Source organism: Coenobita brevimanus, chromosome 26 (genome assembly GCF_032717465.1).
Source record: "Coenobita brevimanus isolate Jiangsu-jjx chromosome 26, ASM3271746v2, whole genome shotgun sequence".
Lineage (NCBI taxonomy): Eukaryota > Metazoa > Arthropoda > Malacostraca > Decapoda > Coenobitidae > Coenobita > Coenobita brevimanus.
In genome coordinates, this window is record NC_136979.1 from 29128845 (window position 1) to 29144286 (window position 15442).

Genomic DNA, 15442 nt, shown 5'->3' on the forward strand with positions numbered 1-15442 from the left:
ATACTCACATTGCTGACGTCAGGGTGAAAGGAGGAGTGGCGCTCCCTTTATGCCAACACCTTCATTAACAGGGCGAAGGTAGGACTGGAACCTCCTTTTGTTCCAACACCCTTCCTAACACACTAACATCCTGGGTGTCGGAGTGAAGTGATGAGTAGCGCCTCATTTATCCCAGAACCATTACAAACATGTTAGTTGGTACGAGGGTGAAGGGATTAGTGGCGCACCCTTAATGCTAACACATTCACAACTAGATTAATTAGTGTTAGAATGAAGGTAGGAATGGCACGCCCCTTAAGCTAATATCCTCACAAATAGCTTCAGATGTCGGGGTGAAGAAATGAGTCTCTTTTTTGTTACAATGAATCATAATATTAACCTCTTGTGAGTGATGACGTCTTCCGTTTCGTATTCTTGCTACCCTCTTACCTTTGCATTCAGCTCAAGGTACACTTCTTGTTGGGAAGATAATCAGAAAGTATATCTATTAACTCTTGCTATCGCTACGTAGACATTAATTAGGCTTGCTATCGCCAGACGAGTATATTAGCTTATAAGGTGACCTCTTATTGGTAAAACTGCTGCACATCAGTAATTACTTGAGGAAAATTCACACATACCTTATGTACCATAACTAATAACATCATAAACTACAGCAGCAGCAGCAACAACAACACTGTTAATAATAATAATAATAAAAATAATAATAATAATAATAATAATAATAATAATAATAATAATAACCACAGTAATAATAGCCTTTAATCTCATACAATTCCGTTGGAAAAGTAGGAACTCAAAGCTTGGCAATCGTTGTCCACCACCACCACCACCACCAACAACAACAACAACAACAGCAACATCCGATCGCATTTTGCCTTAAATAGACAGGACTGAACAGGGCCCGGGGCTAAGTTACTCATTTCCGACATTTAAGGCACAGGCGACCAGCCAAACCGGCCCCTGAATGGCATTATCTGAGCAAGAAACCCCGATCACCCCTCAGATGCAGCTCATACAGGCTCCGTTCGGCTGAAGTGCCTTATCTCACTCGACCATAAGGCGTCATTTGGTAATATGGTTCCCACCCAGTGTAGTAAATGGCTTCCTGGATTACAGGAAACCATTATGCTTGCCACTCAATGTAGAGTCATCTGGAAACAAAGAGAGAGAGAGAGAGAGAGAGAGAGAGAGAGAGAGAGAGAGAGACAGACAGACAGACAGAGACAGACAGACAGACAGACAAAGAGGGGGGGAGCACTATATCAAGTGAGTGGATAATGGACGTCCTCATCTACCACCACCACCAATAATAATAATAATAATAATAATAATAATAATAATAATAATAAAATACCATCACTCTCTTACTTCAGCCATTTGTGTCCAAGTAGCTAATGACATTCGGTGCAGGAGGGCGGAAAAAATGAGTGTCAAATCATGCCCTGCGGCGTCAGCAGACAACCACACCATTAATATTCCAGACTAATTACCATCTTTGACACTTGGGAAATTGGCCGCAGCTTGTCCGATACAGATACAGGCGCTCCAGCGATCAGGCAGGTATGTACAGTTGAGATAATTAGCTCCTTTGCCTGTGAAACAAGACAATATAACCAGAGAAAACTTGTTAAACTGACCAACAATAATTTGCGAGATTGGAATGCACGTAAGCACAAATTAAGATCATGTTAAGCCGATTTATATTGCCAACCAGCGGATTCTTGGGAATGGATGTTGGTAAAGGATTACTGATCACAAGTGTGCCGTATCACACAACCACCTGCCAGATTACATCAAAGGGGAAGATGTAGCAGCTACGGCGAACAACAGGTCGACGCAACTGTTGCTCAGATGTCAACAGAGAGATAAACAGACACCATAATCAGGGTTAATGGACTGAATGACAATAATAATAATAATAATAATAATAATAATAATAATAATAATAACAATAATAATAATAATAATAATAATAATAATAATAATAATAATAATAATAATACAGCCCCATCAAACAGCCCCATATCTCCCCTGTGAGAGGTAGGGATGCGACAGTAGGCTGCTGCAGCAGGTAACTCGCTTATAAATTTGATATTAGGTGACAGACGACCTTCCAGCCACATCTTGGGGCTTCCATCTACAAGCAGCACAGTGCTGTCCCCATACCTCATTGCCTAACACCACTAACCCACAAGGGCGAAACAGGTGTAAATGAACGGGATGGATGAAACAAGACCGATGTCATTAACAACACTACTGACCTACTAGACACCAGGGTTACTCTCTTAACCCTGCTAGACACCACCCCTGGACTGAGATTCACAGACACCCGTTCATTTCCCAGACATAACTCATCTTGTTTTTTGAAAGAACAAGCAAAATGGTAAGATTCTCCACTCTCCTTTAAATGTCCTTCCTATAAAAATCAGTCTTAAATACGACAAGATTAGTAATTTTGTTTGCGACCTTAGTCGCGAGTAATGGTACCTAAAACTGTATCAATCCCTTCGATATGTGAAGTCTCTCAAGGTAAATGAAATGATCTGGCGGTAACAAGAACCCAATTTACAATACATGCATTAGAAAAGTAAATGGAGCTTACTTCTAACCTCTACATTCTAAGAGACGTCCCGTACACTGAATGAACTCACCCGGTGGTGGAAAAATATAATGTCACGGTAGTGAACGAGTTAAAGGACGCTGTTCCTAACATCGTTCAAAAGACTTAAGAGGAAACTCATCGTACAGAAGGGGTTGAGGAAGCTAGCATGAGGCCAAAAACAGGCAATTGACAGGAGAGATACAGCAGGGACAACAGCAGGCAGCGAGCGAGACAGGTACAACTTGTGCCGAGCCAGACTTCCGCCAGAGTCAGGTCCAACTCAGGCATAGTGTCGGGCAGGCGTCCATTCCGCTCCACACACCCCTTACCCCACACCGAGGTTTATACGGAAATTATGAAAAGCTCTATATATATCAGTTATCAAAATCACGCTGTTATGAAAACCATGACACATATATATCGCCAAAACCAATGTCATCTATTCCTTTGCTCCATCAGGAGCGTGGCGGCCCGGTGCTTGGCTGCTCACTCTTGACATTTAAGGCAAAGGTGACCAGCCTCTCCCGTCCCTGAGTGGCATTATGTGAACAACAAACCTCAACCATCCTGCAGATGTAAACTCTTACAGTCCTATTCCGACTGGCCAGGCATTCATCTGATTATGATTACCACTCAACGTAGTTAGCTTAACGGTTTATGGATTACAGAAAATCATTTGGTCTGTCAATCAGTGTAGAGCCAATTGAAGGTTACACTGCATCACACCACATCAAGTGAGCAGATGGTGGGCACCTCCACCACACACACACACACACACACACACACACACACACACACACACACGTTTATAATATATATATATATATATATATATATATATATATATATATATATATATATATATATATATATATATATATACACACATACAGAGAGAGAGAGAGAGAGAGAGAGAGAGAGAGAGACAGACAGACAGACAGACAGACAGACAGACCGAGACAGACAGACAGACAGACAGATGGTGATATCCACCAGTGAATGTAAACACTGCACAGTATATGTATTTATCTTTATTTTTCAGTATAAAACCATGTCAGATGTATAACTTTTTCTTTAACCCCACGATGGTTACCGAAATATTATAATTTACCAACACCGAGAATAGATGAAAATAAAACCCCGGATTAAGGCATGCTGCATAAAAAAATAAAGATGATGATGATGATTGATGATAATAATAATAATGAATATAACAGTAAGCCCCAGGAATTGATGGAGTATGTGGTGAAATGTTGAAGCATGGAGGATAGATAGTAGTAGAATGGATGTGGAAGATGTGCAGATTGGCCTGGGAGGAAGGTAGAGTCCCGGAGGATTGGAAGTCAGGTATAATTATTCCCTTGTACAAAGGAAAAGGGGAAAAAGAAGTGTGTGGTAATCATAGGGGCATTTGTCTTCTTAATATAATAGGAAAAGTGTATGGTAGGATACTTATTGACAGAGTTAGAGAAACAACAGAGGAATTAGTTGGAGAAGAAAATGGAGGCTTTAGGAAGGGAAGAGGTTGTGTAGATCAGATATTCATTCTTAGATCTTTAGTGGAAAAGTTTCTAGAGAAGGGAAAGAAGTTGTATGCGGCTTTCATGGATTTGGAGAAAGCATATGACAGGGTGGATAGACAAGGATTGTGGAAAGTATTAAGAATATATGGAGTAGAGGGGAAGTTGTTGAATGCTGTGAAGAGTATGCATGATGGTGCTAAGGCTGTAGTGCGTGTGGATGGTGAACTAAGTGAAATTTTCTCTTTGAAGGTTGGGTTGAAACAGGGATGTGTTATGTCTCCATGGTTGTTCAATCTGTACATGGATGGGGTAATAAAAGAGGTACAAGGTAGGGTAGTGGATGTTGGAGTGGCCCTGGTGAGAGAGGATAGTGTTTGGAAACTCCCTGTACTGTTGTTTGCAGATGATACTGTGTTGTTGAGTGAAGACGAAGGGGAGCTGCAAGGCTTGGTGGATGAGTTTGGGAGAGTGTGTAAGAAACGGAATCTAAAGGTGAATGTAGGGAAGAGTAAAGTGATGGTCTTTGAGAGAGGTGAAGTCAGTGAATGTACAGCGGGGGCCTTGGATGGTGAGGAATTGGAAAATGTGAGTACGTTTAAGTACTTGGGTAGTGTGATGAGTAAGGATGGAGCTTTGGAGGGTGAAGTGCTTGAAAGGGTACAGCAGGGAAGAAACGTTGCTGGTTCTTTGAAAGCAGTGATAAGAAACAGGGAAGTGAGCATGGAAGTGAAAAAGTTACTACATGACAGTATTGTGATACCAACTTTAACGTATGGAAGTGAAGCTTGGACGTTGTTGGAAGGACACAAGTCAAGAGTGAGAGCAGTGGAAATGAGTTATTTAAGAGGAGCCTGTGGAGTCACATGGAGAGACAGGCTGACGAATGAGGATATAAAGGAGCGTTGTGGTGTGGATGTGGATGTGATAGGAAGTGTTATGAGGAACACACTGAGGTGGTTTGGCCATGTGGAGAGGATGGAGGGTGAGAGACTGACGAAGAGAGTGTATGTGAGTGAGGTGGAGGGTGGAAGAGGGAGGGGGAGGCCGAGGATGAGATGGAGGGATGGGGTGGAGAGGTATATGAGAGAGGGGGGTGTGAGCTGGGAGCAGGGCAGTGAAATGGCGGGGTACAGGGCGACTTGGAGGCAATTTGTTTGTGGCCACCCCAAACGGGATTGAGGCGTCTGGCAATAGATAGATAGATAGATAATAATAATAATAAATGAATAAAATAATAATGATAATAATAATAATAATAATAATAATAATAAATGAATAAAAATAATAATAATAATAATAATAATAATAATAATATACTCCAAAATCAAACAACCTAAGTTTCAGATATTTGGCAACGTCGGATAGGCTATATAATTCTCATCATACAGATGCCTTGATCATTAACAGGGAAGCGGGGGAAGGATGCAAATCACGCCAAAATCCCTCCAGTACGATCATGTCTTTTCTGTTTCCATCTTCCTCCATTCAGGCGAGTTAATTTAGCAGGGGAAAACCCCTCATGTGGTGAAGAGGGTACAATATATCTCTTTTATCTCCTCCAGCATTATGATGTCTACTGTTTTGCTCCTGCTGCCGCCAGATAGGTGTGCTAAGCTACCAGTCTTGTGGTGTACAGGTTTTAATAACAGTCTCGTCTAACTCCTTTGATACGATGAATTTATCAGTAATTCTACTGCCCGACAGTTTTATTCCACTGAGAACTTTCGCAGTGAGAGTTTTGGTTCAAACTCCTTTAAGTCCTCCCAAGACCCTTCATAGTGATGGGGTCAAGCATGAAGCAGCATTAGAGATGCTAACTATGGTGGAAAAAGCAGTTTCAATTACCTAAAAAATCCCTACGACATTTGTATCGAATACAATGCACAACATCTGCAAACAGTACGCATGCCTGGGTGCAAGTTTCACAGTGAGCATTGTTGCTGTTCACTCTTTTTCGTAAACCGAATATTTCTGAACGAACAGTACATTTCACATGCTATTAGAATTATTGTTGTTATGCTGCATGACCATTATCAAGTCTGCATTAACATACTCAAGCTCGAATAATTCACTCAGCCGAATTATATCATCTGGCGTTGGCTGGGATAGAAAGCTAGCGATAGCAACACACGGCCAATTTAATTGAAATAGCATGCATACCAATAAATAAAAGTTACTGTAAAACATTTTCAGATTTTCATGCACATTTTTTAATTTGTAAAAATGAAAAAACATTAATACTTTGTGGGCACTGATTAAAAACAATAACTAACCTCCCACTCTGAAGACTTTCTTTTCAGTTATTTTGTGCGACCTCCGAACGATTTTACTTGGTTTACGATATCCTCCTAGAAGAGGGGTTAATGGGGCTATGCCTAACCTTTCTAGTTCGATAAGACTCTCCTGTGTTTAATAAAATCGTTTGGGCGAGGAAGAGTAAATTAATGAAGGTACTGTACTGATAAGAATTAAAACTGTGCAGTAAGGTATGATAATACCAAGAAAGAAATTAAACAATAGACAGTAAAATCATCATCATCATCATCAAGTTTCGGTATGATCAACAATATGAACTACCGAAAAAAATTAAACACTGCCTAATCATTCTGCATACTACGTAAATTGATTAGCTCATAGATACGCGGTTAACCAAGAAATTTAAAGCCAAACAGACTCTCGTACATACAGTACAACGAAAAATTCCGACATGGCCACCAGTTTCAACCACTTACAAATTATCCCTTTCTGTACAATGACGTATTCTTTATTACAGCTTTGTTGCCACCGGACCATTATGTTGAACGTATGAGAGAGCCCAAAGGTGTAGTATTCAAACCACTCCAGTTCAAAGAGTCTCCCCTAAATTAAAGTACAATTGCATTGTGGTAGCAAGAACACATCGCAAAATATTTCCATGGGTTAAAAGGGTTAATTTTTGCCAAACCTTTCCACTTATGACATAAGTCCCTTCACTACAATAATACAATACTAAGTTTCTTCCTGTTATCCAGACGATTTTATTCAGCCCCTGACAGGAAAGGAGTTAAAGAATGCAATACCCAACCCATCTAACTCAAAGCCTGTAATAAACTGAATACAGTAATATGGCAGTAGCAAGAATATCAACACACGTTTTACGGTTGAAAATATTACCAACCATTGCAATACAATAACACAATGACTGACATACGAGTATAAACAGTTATTAACCGAGGAACAGTTCGTTCGTTCGTTCAGAAATGCCATGCACATATAGTGCAGGCCGAGCCATACATTAGCCCGGTCAGTAGGGTATGGGCTGGTTAAAAAACAGTAAGGGAGGACAACAGGACCTGGGGATTGCCCAGCACACACGTCCTGCCTCCTGGCTGACTTTGTGGTGGGTCCGAAGAACAGGTGCGCTAGGGTAATATATTCCTACTAACTGCATATTTGGCTGCCATTTGATGGTCATATACGCTACCATGCTCTACTTTCCTCTACCCTCTGTTGATATCAGACCCTGGTCGAAGGATAGTGTGCATTGTTTCGCTCCCACTCAATTCCACGCTTACGATTCTTTGTTTGTGCTTAGTGTAGCATGTACCCCAGGTTACTAATGGAGGGTGCAAATATTATGGACAGTAAATATATTTTACACAGTGTGTTAAATTTTTGTGAAAGAAGTTGAGACATTTGAGTCATGGAGAGGTGCACATGAATGCAGGTGCTGGGCTTTGGAGAGAGGGCAGTCTGATAACGGAGGACAGGGTGATACGGAGGCTATTTGTTTATGGATATCTCTTCCATGTTTGAAGAGTCTGGCTGCACACTGACAAAGACAGATAGATCGAGAGACAGATAGATCGATAGATAGATAGTCAAATGGATAGATAAATAGTAATTCTTGACAGTGAGTGGTCATATGGGTTCACTTACACTGACTGCTGAACCATGTGAACTCTCCTACAGAAAACAATACCTTTTCTGAAGTACCGTTTACCATACCTTTTTTAATTTCCTCTTCAGAGACCTGCTCAAAAACCAGCATACACCTCCCATGGGCACAGTTAGCAACTGAGTGGCTCAGTTTCTTAGTACAGTAATGACTAAAGAATAATTTTTTTTTTTCATATAAATCATGCTTGTTTTGTTTAAAACACTTGGAAAACGATAAGTATTTTATTTTCAGGTTCAAAATTAAGTACAATAATTCAAAGTCTCTTCTGCATTTTCGAAGCTAACAAATTGCTTGAAAACTATTTTTTGGGGGTGGGAGGGTATATCCTACCCCATCTTACCTATGATGCTACTAATGGATAGTTTCGCTACCTAAAATTAAAATAATGTTAAACTAACTAGACTTCATCAGCCTCGGTCCAGCCAGAGGAAAATTTTGATATGGCCAACATTTTCCACCATACACAGTTTTTTTTTATTATTTCTATTTGCAGTGTTTTTTTTTTATCATTCAGTTCTACAGTTCTTATTTGTTTATGGCGCGAGGGGAGCATCCGTCAGGGGGAGCCTTCAAAAGCAGGGCGTGCGTGGAATAGTGAACACGGCCTACCAGAGATCCCAACCCCCACACTCACTCACGCTCTCTCTGTCTCTCCCACTCTTTTTTCCCATTACTCAGCATCTCCCTCCCCCTTCCTCTTTTTCTTCCACATACCACCACATTCTTCCAGTTTCTCTAATTCTCTTTTATTCTTTCATTTTCCTTTGCTGTCCTCCCCACCCCCCTTCCCCTCACTCCGCTCCTATTCTCTCCTTGCCCCCACATCCAGACTAACGGTATTCTCCTCTTTCCTCCCTGTTGCTTCTTCTCTCTTTCAGTCTATTATCCTCCTCTTTCCCTTCAAAAGCATGATGTACGGTATATGTAAGAGTGAACACCGCCTCCCATAGACCCCTGCCCCCATACTCGCTCACTGTTTCCTAATTCTCAGTCTTTCATTTCCCCTTCCCCTTTCGCCTCTCCCCTCACCCGCACACTCCCGACATCTTTTAGTTCCTCTTTTCTTTTTGCATTCTCATTTCCTGCCCGTTCTCTTCTCCGCTCTTCTTACATTCACTTTCCTGTTTCTGATCTCTCTCTTTTCCCCTTCCTTTCTTTCTTCCCATCACCCCCGTACTCCCAATATCTCTTTACCTCTCTTTGTCTTCACTCTTTTTATCTTTCCCTACTTTATACCTTATTCTTTTCCTCTTCCTCTCTCACCTGCTCCCACCTGCACACTCCCAGTATCTTCCTCTCTCCCTCTATTCTCCCCTTCCCCTCTGCTCTCCATTATTCTCTTCTCCTCTCCTCTCTGTATTTTCCCTTCAAAAGCACGGCGTGAGTGGAATAGTGGACACGGCCTGCCATAGATCCCAGTCCTGTACTTACTCACCCTCATTCATCTTTTTCTCCTTTCCTCCTTTCCTCTCTTATTTTCTCCCTTCCCCTTTAGGTCCCCCTCAGTTCCACGCTCCCGACATCCTTCTTTTTCCCAGCTTTTTTTTTTTTTTTTTTCAAATTCTTCTTTCCTGCTCCTCCCGTCCCCAATCATCTCACATTCACATTAAATTTCTAGTGCCAGGCTCTATCCTCTTTTGTTTCCTTTCCGGGTCCCCCTGTCACCTCCCACTGTCCTTCTCTTTCCTTAATTTTCCCTTCATTCTTTTCATCTTCCTTACTTTTCATCTTTCTTTCTTTCTTTCTTCCCATCTCCACACACCTGGCGTCCTCCTATTTTCTTCCCATTTCCTTCTTTCCTTTCTCTTCTTTAATTCTCCCCTCATTCCTTTACTTTTCCTTCTAAGGCTTGGCATGAGTGGAATAGTGCACATTGCCTCTCAGAGATCCCAACACAACACTCACTAACTCACTCACTCATTCACTTTAATTTTTCATCCTCTCTCTCCTTCCCTCACTTCCACACTCCAGACATCCTCCTCTTTTCTTCCTCTTGTTATCCATTCTTTTCCCTTCTCCTCTACTTACTTCTCACCTCTCTCTCTCTCTCTCTCTCTCCACACCTCATTTCGACACTTGGTTCCCTCTCGTCTCTATCCTCCCCCCTCTATTTCCCCTTCCCCACCTCTGCTTTCCCATTCACACTACCAGTACCCTTCTCTTTTCCTCATTCCCTCTCCCCTCTTATTTTCTTCTCCTGCCCGTTTTACTCTCCTCTAATATTCCCACCGCTTCCCCTCTCTTTTCCCCCTCACCCCTACGCTCCCAGTATCTCCTCTTTACCTCTCATTTCTTTTAGTCTCCTCTTTTCTCTTTCCTCTCCCTCCTCAACTTTCCTCCTGTTAACTCTAATACTCTAGAAATCCTCCTTTTTACCTCTCGCCACTTTCATTCTCCTCTCATTTCGCTATTTCACACCCTCTCTTTTCCTTTCCCCTCTCACTCTCCTCTCTTTTCCCTTCTCCCCTCACTCTCCTCTCTATTACCTTCTTCCATTCCACTTTTTCGTAATTCTCCTTTTTTCCCATTTTCCTTTCTTAGTCCTCATTTCTTCTCTTTGCATTCCATTTCTCTCCACTCTCTCCCGTTTCATCGTCGATCTCTCTTTTCCTTTCCCCCCCTCACTCCCTTCGCTTTTCCACTCCCTTCTTACTCTTGTCTTTTTTTCTTTTTGTTTTCCTGTCCCGTTTTCCTCCATATTAGGTTTCTGTTTCCATTCCCCTATCATTACGTCCTCTCCTCCCCCTTCTCTCTTACTCCATTTCTTTTTCCCCTGTACCCATCCCCTTACTCCCCCCTCCCTTCCCTCCATCCACTCATTCCTCCCCCACCCCTCACACTTCTCACTACTCCTCTTTCTCCATCCTTTTCCTTTTCCCTTATCCCTTTGCTTCCTTCCTTTCACTTCTCTTTTGTCTTTACTGGCGCAACCTTCTCCTCCTTCTCTCTCTGTCTCTTTCTCTCTCTCTCTCTCTCTCTCTCTCTCTCTCTCTCTCTCTCTCTCTCTCTCTCTCCTTGTGTGTGTGTGTGTGTGTGTGTGTGTGTGTGTGTGTGTGTGTGTGTGTGTGTGTGTGTGTGTGTGTGAGTGTGTCAGAGAGAGAGAGAGAGAGAGATTTGCTGCATGCCTGTTTCGTTATATTTATTCCGATATCATTCTGCTTATTCAGCTTGTATTTCTCCTCTGTGTATACATATATATTACAAAAGTTCTTTCACTTCGTATGAGGTTGCCAATACTGCTTATTTGCTTCAATTGTATGTTTTTCTTCTCTGCGCCACTTCATCCTATTCGTGTTTACTTTTGTTCTCCGCTCACTGTTTTTGCCCACGTTCAGTGTTCTTCCTGCTATCCTTTCGTACATCTTCCTTCCTTCTCCAGTTTTCTCCCTCTCCCTCTCCTTCCTTTTCCCATATCTATCCTTACTAATTTTCTCCCTATCCCCTTCCTTCCACTTCCCCTATCCTTCCTTGCACCCCTCCTTCACTCCTTCCCAACGCCTCCAATCTAGAAACAAATTCCCATTCACGCCTTCCCACTTCTCCCACCCCACCATCACGTCTCACTCTTGCCATAACTCTGCTCTAACTGCACCCCTTCCGCCCCTCTAGCCGTCCCTCTACATCCGCCCCGAGCACTCCCCTACCTCGCTGCCTCCCCCTATTCTCGCCTATTATATCTCCCTACAACGCCAGCAGCCAGCTATCACGGCCCTGTATTCCTGCCCCCCCCCCCTCCCTTCCTCTCTCTCTCTCTCTCTCTCTCTCTCTCTCTCTCTCTAACCCCCATCCCAGTTGCGCGTAGTTGCTCCCTTTCTTCCCCTCATCCTCCTGTCATCCTTCATCACCCTTCCAAGCTCGCCCTCCCATAAGTCACCCTGTCAATATTAGTACTTTTCTGCTGTCTCCTTCGCTATTACTTTAGTCTCTCCCATGTTCCCCTTGCCCAGCGGCCCCTGCCTTCCCCTGCCTCACCCTGTCAGTCCATTCTTCCCTCCACTGCTAAACAATTCTCCAAAATGCTGAAACCTTAGCTCTCCTCCTCCCCCCCCCCACCCTAGTTGACTTGTCTTCACCCCTCTCCTGTCGACACCCCTCACCCCCACTCACTCATCCCACGCACCAGACGGTCCTCCCACTCCTTTCACTGCCTCCCTGCTCAAACGTCGCCACAGCCACTCTTACCAGCCTCGCTCCTCTGATTTCTTCCTTGGGTTTTTTCGTTCTTTCTTTAATCTCGCCTCCCTACTACCAGTCTTGTTCCTTATTCCCTATATCGAGTTCGGTTTTCACCCTTCTTCCGTATAACCCCTCTTGTTCTCATCCTTCCCCCCTATCTCTACTTTTGTTCTCACCCTTCCTCCCTACCCCCTTCTTGTTCTCACCCTTTCTCCCTGTCCCCAGTTCTGCTCACATCCTTTCTCCTTATCCCCAGTTCTTTTCACACCCTTCCTCTCTGTTCCCGGTTCTGTTCCAGCCCCTTCTCCCTATCTCCAGTTCTGTTCTCACCCATTCTCCCTACTCCCAGTTCTGTTCTTATCCCTTCTTATCCCCGGTTCCATTCTCCCCCTTCTTCCTAGTCCCAGTTCTGTTCTCACCCCTTTTCCCAATCCTCAGTTCTGCCCTCACCTCTTCTCCCTACCTCCAGTTCTGTTCTCACCCTTCCTCCCTATCTCCATTCCTCTTTTGTATGCCTCTACAAGCCTTTTCGTCCTGTCTTTCTCTCTCTACTCTTGCATACTCTACTGATGTTCCTTCTTTATTTTCCCATATGGTAAGTTCACACATTTAGCTCTGTGCCTCTATTCTCTCGACCTTTTCTCCTACCCTTCATCCCTTCTCTTTCCTTCCTGTCGTTTTCCTCCTTGCAATTGCTTTTTTGTTGTCTCTATTCCTTCCCTAACAACATGCATTCGTTCGTCCACCCACTTCTCGCCTCCCTATCTCCTCTCCCTTAAACTCTCCCCACTCAATTTTCACCCTGCGTTCCCTCTCCCTCTCCCAAACCCTCCTCTCCCCAGACACCCTTGCTGCCCCCTCATCCTCCCCTCGACAGGATATCAATCAGGCCACTGCTTCTCAACACATGCAACAACAAAAACAAACACACGCCACCCGTACCCTCTCAACTCATCTGTAGGATTTTTTTTTCTTTAAACGTAGCGTTAAATATGCTAATTTTAGACTGGGTAAAAAAAAAAAAGTGTATATCTGCCGGAATGAAGTCCAATATTTTTATCAATTTCCATGAGCGTGAATTTAAGGGGCAAACTTTTAATGGAAATCGAAAACTAATTCAATTTAAAGACGCGAGTGTGGAGTCGGTTCTACACTGCGAAGAACTGTCGTCTTCTCAAAATTGTTTTATTTGAAAAGATTAAATTATTTCATACATAATCCGTGCTTTGATACTTTAATTGATTTTACAGTATATAAGATTCAACAGTCACTTCCTTATTTTGCTTAGCTAGCGCTGTACCTGAATACTTAGGAATTAATGCTACCAACAGCCTCCACGTAAGCCTTGTCAGTATTAATAACCAAATGCTGCGAACCTTCCTCACTCTTCTAACTTTCTGTCAAGACACACGAACGAAATATTCCAAATATTCGTGTTCTGGCTGGCTTTACAGTTTTCGCAGCGCTACGGCCTGGGCGATTTATTTTTTATCTTACACATTACTTCCTCTTTTTTGTTATGCACAGATGCTTATTAGCCTTACAGTTTGCACCAGTGCCGTCCGAGAGGATTATGAAGGTGCCAAATACAAAGTTAATCGCTGAGGAAGAGGAGTTTCGGAATCTCCGAGGCGAAATTGCAATATGAAGTAGTCCAAAGCTGCCTTTCTCGGCACACCGTCAGGAACATCTATCGCAGCCTCTACAGTAATACTATCACCCTGACACCCTGCAAGACTTACTCGTAGTATGGATGCCATCCCATTATCTTTTTCCTCGTTTTCTCCCGCTCTGTAATTCCATTTCAGCACAAGACGCCTACCTTAAAAAAAATTACATAAACAACGAAGAAAACTGCTGTAAACTCCCCGCTCACTATAGGCAGTTGATGTCTATGACACGACTATGAGAGCACGATCAAGAGAGCAGTAAAGAAAGCTTCATTCCACTTCTCTCGCCCACCAATCCCTCAAGCTTAAAGCAGCAAAATAATGACGTGAAATTTATCATAACAAAAGGAGAACATAGTTCCTATAAACTACTGTGACTAAAAAGAAGCAATGGTGAAGCAATTTGTAATACTGCGAGACTACTTAGTGTGTCTACCAACACCGACAGACAATATCCTAATCTAACTCACCACCGTACTTACAAGGATATTAATTTTAACATATCAAAAATATGATTCTACCATTCGACATGTAATGGATCCTTATACGCGGTACCTTAACAGTTTTGAGGATTAACCTAACTCATTTCCAGCAAACTATTATGAAATATTAACGAAAAAATATCGTACAATATAAATTAACTACAACTCAATCCAGACTCTCGATCTTCACAGTCATCTTGGAGGACCCGCAGGTTGATGAAAGGGGACACTTTCTACTTTCTCTTTCATTTGTTGTGAGCTTGTTGAGACATTCGAGCACTCACGCACGCACGCACGCACACCACACACACACACACACACACACACACACACACACACACACACACACACACACACACACACACACACACACATACACAGAGTGTAGACAGAGAGAGAGAAAGCAAGTCAACCTAACTCATTACAGTACCTCTCCCCATTCGAAGGTCTGAGTAAGATATCGTGTGCAGTACATTACCAAATTTTTAAATAGTATACCATCATTTCTATCACTTTCTTTCTTCCCTCTCTGCCATCCACCTCAGTTCCCTCCCAACACTTCTGTCTCATCCCAGCACTACTATCCCACCCTGGCACCGTAAAAATCTACTGTGTACTACGAGGCAATCATTAGTTCACCCTCCCTACCCCGCCTAACAATGGCCGCTGTCAGTGGGATGGGGAGAGAGAGAAAGGATCGGAGGAAGGAAGGGACTGGGGGGACGGGGAGAGGTGGAAGTGGGAGGGAGGGAGGAGCAGGGGGAAAGGGATGTGGGAGGAAAAAATGGGAAAGAGGAACAAGGGGAGAAAAAAGGGGAAGGAATGAGTGGGGAAGAAGGGACGGCGGGAACAAAGGGAAGGGAAGAGATGTGGAAGGGGAAGGGAAGAAGGGAAGAGGGGTCCTGGGAGAGAAATGGAAGGGGGAAGGAGGAATGAGGGGAAGGAGGGAACGAGAGAGATGCGGAAAGAAATAGAAAGACGAGGGAGGAACGGGGAGGGGGGGGGAAGGGAGATGGAGGGGAAGCTGGAAGACAGGGAAGACGGAA

The 15442-nt window shown here is 43.1% G+C and overlaps 1 pseudogene; it reads right to left on the reverse strand.

Moving 5' to 3' along the window:
• The window catches only part of LOC145393996 (NADH-ubiquinone oxidoreductase chain 2-like), a 137261-nt pseudogene extending 134368 nt beyond the window's left edge, over positions 1-2893 (reverse strand).
• Positions 2894-15442: the final 12549 nt, after the last annotated feature.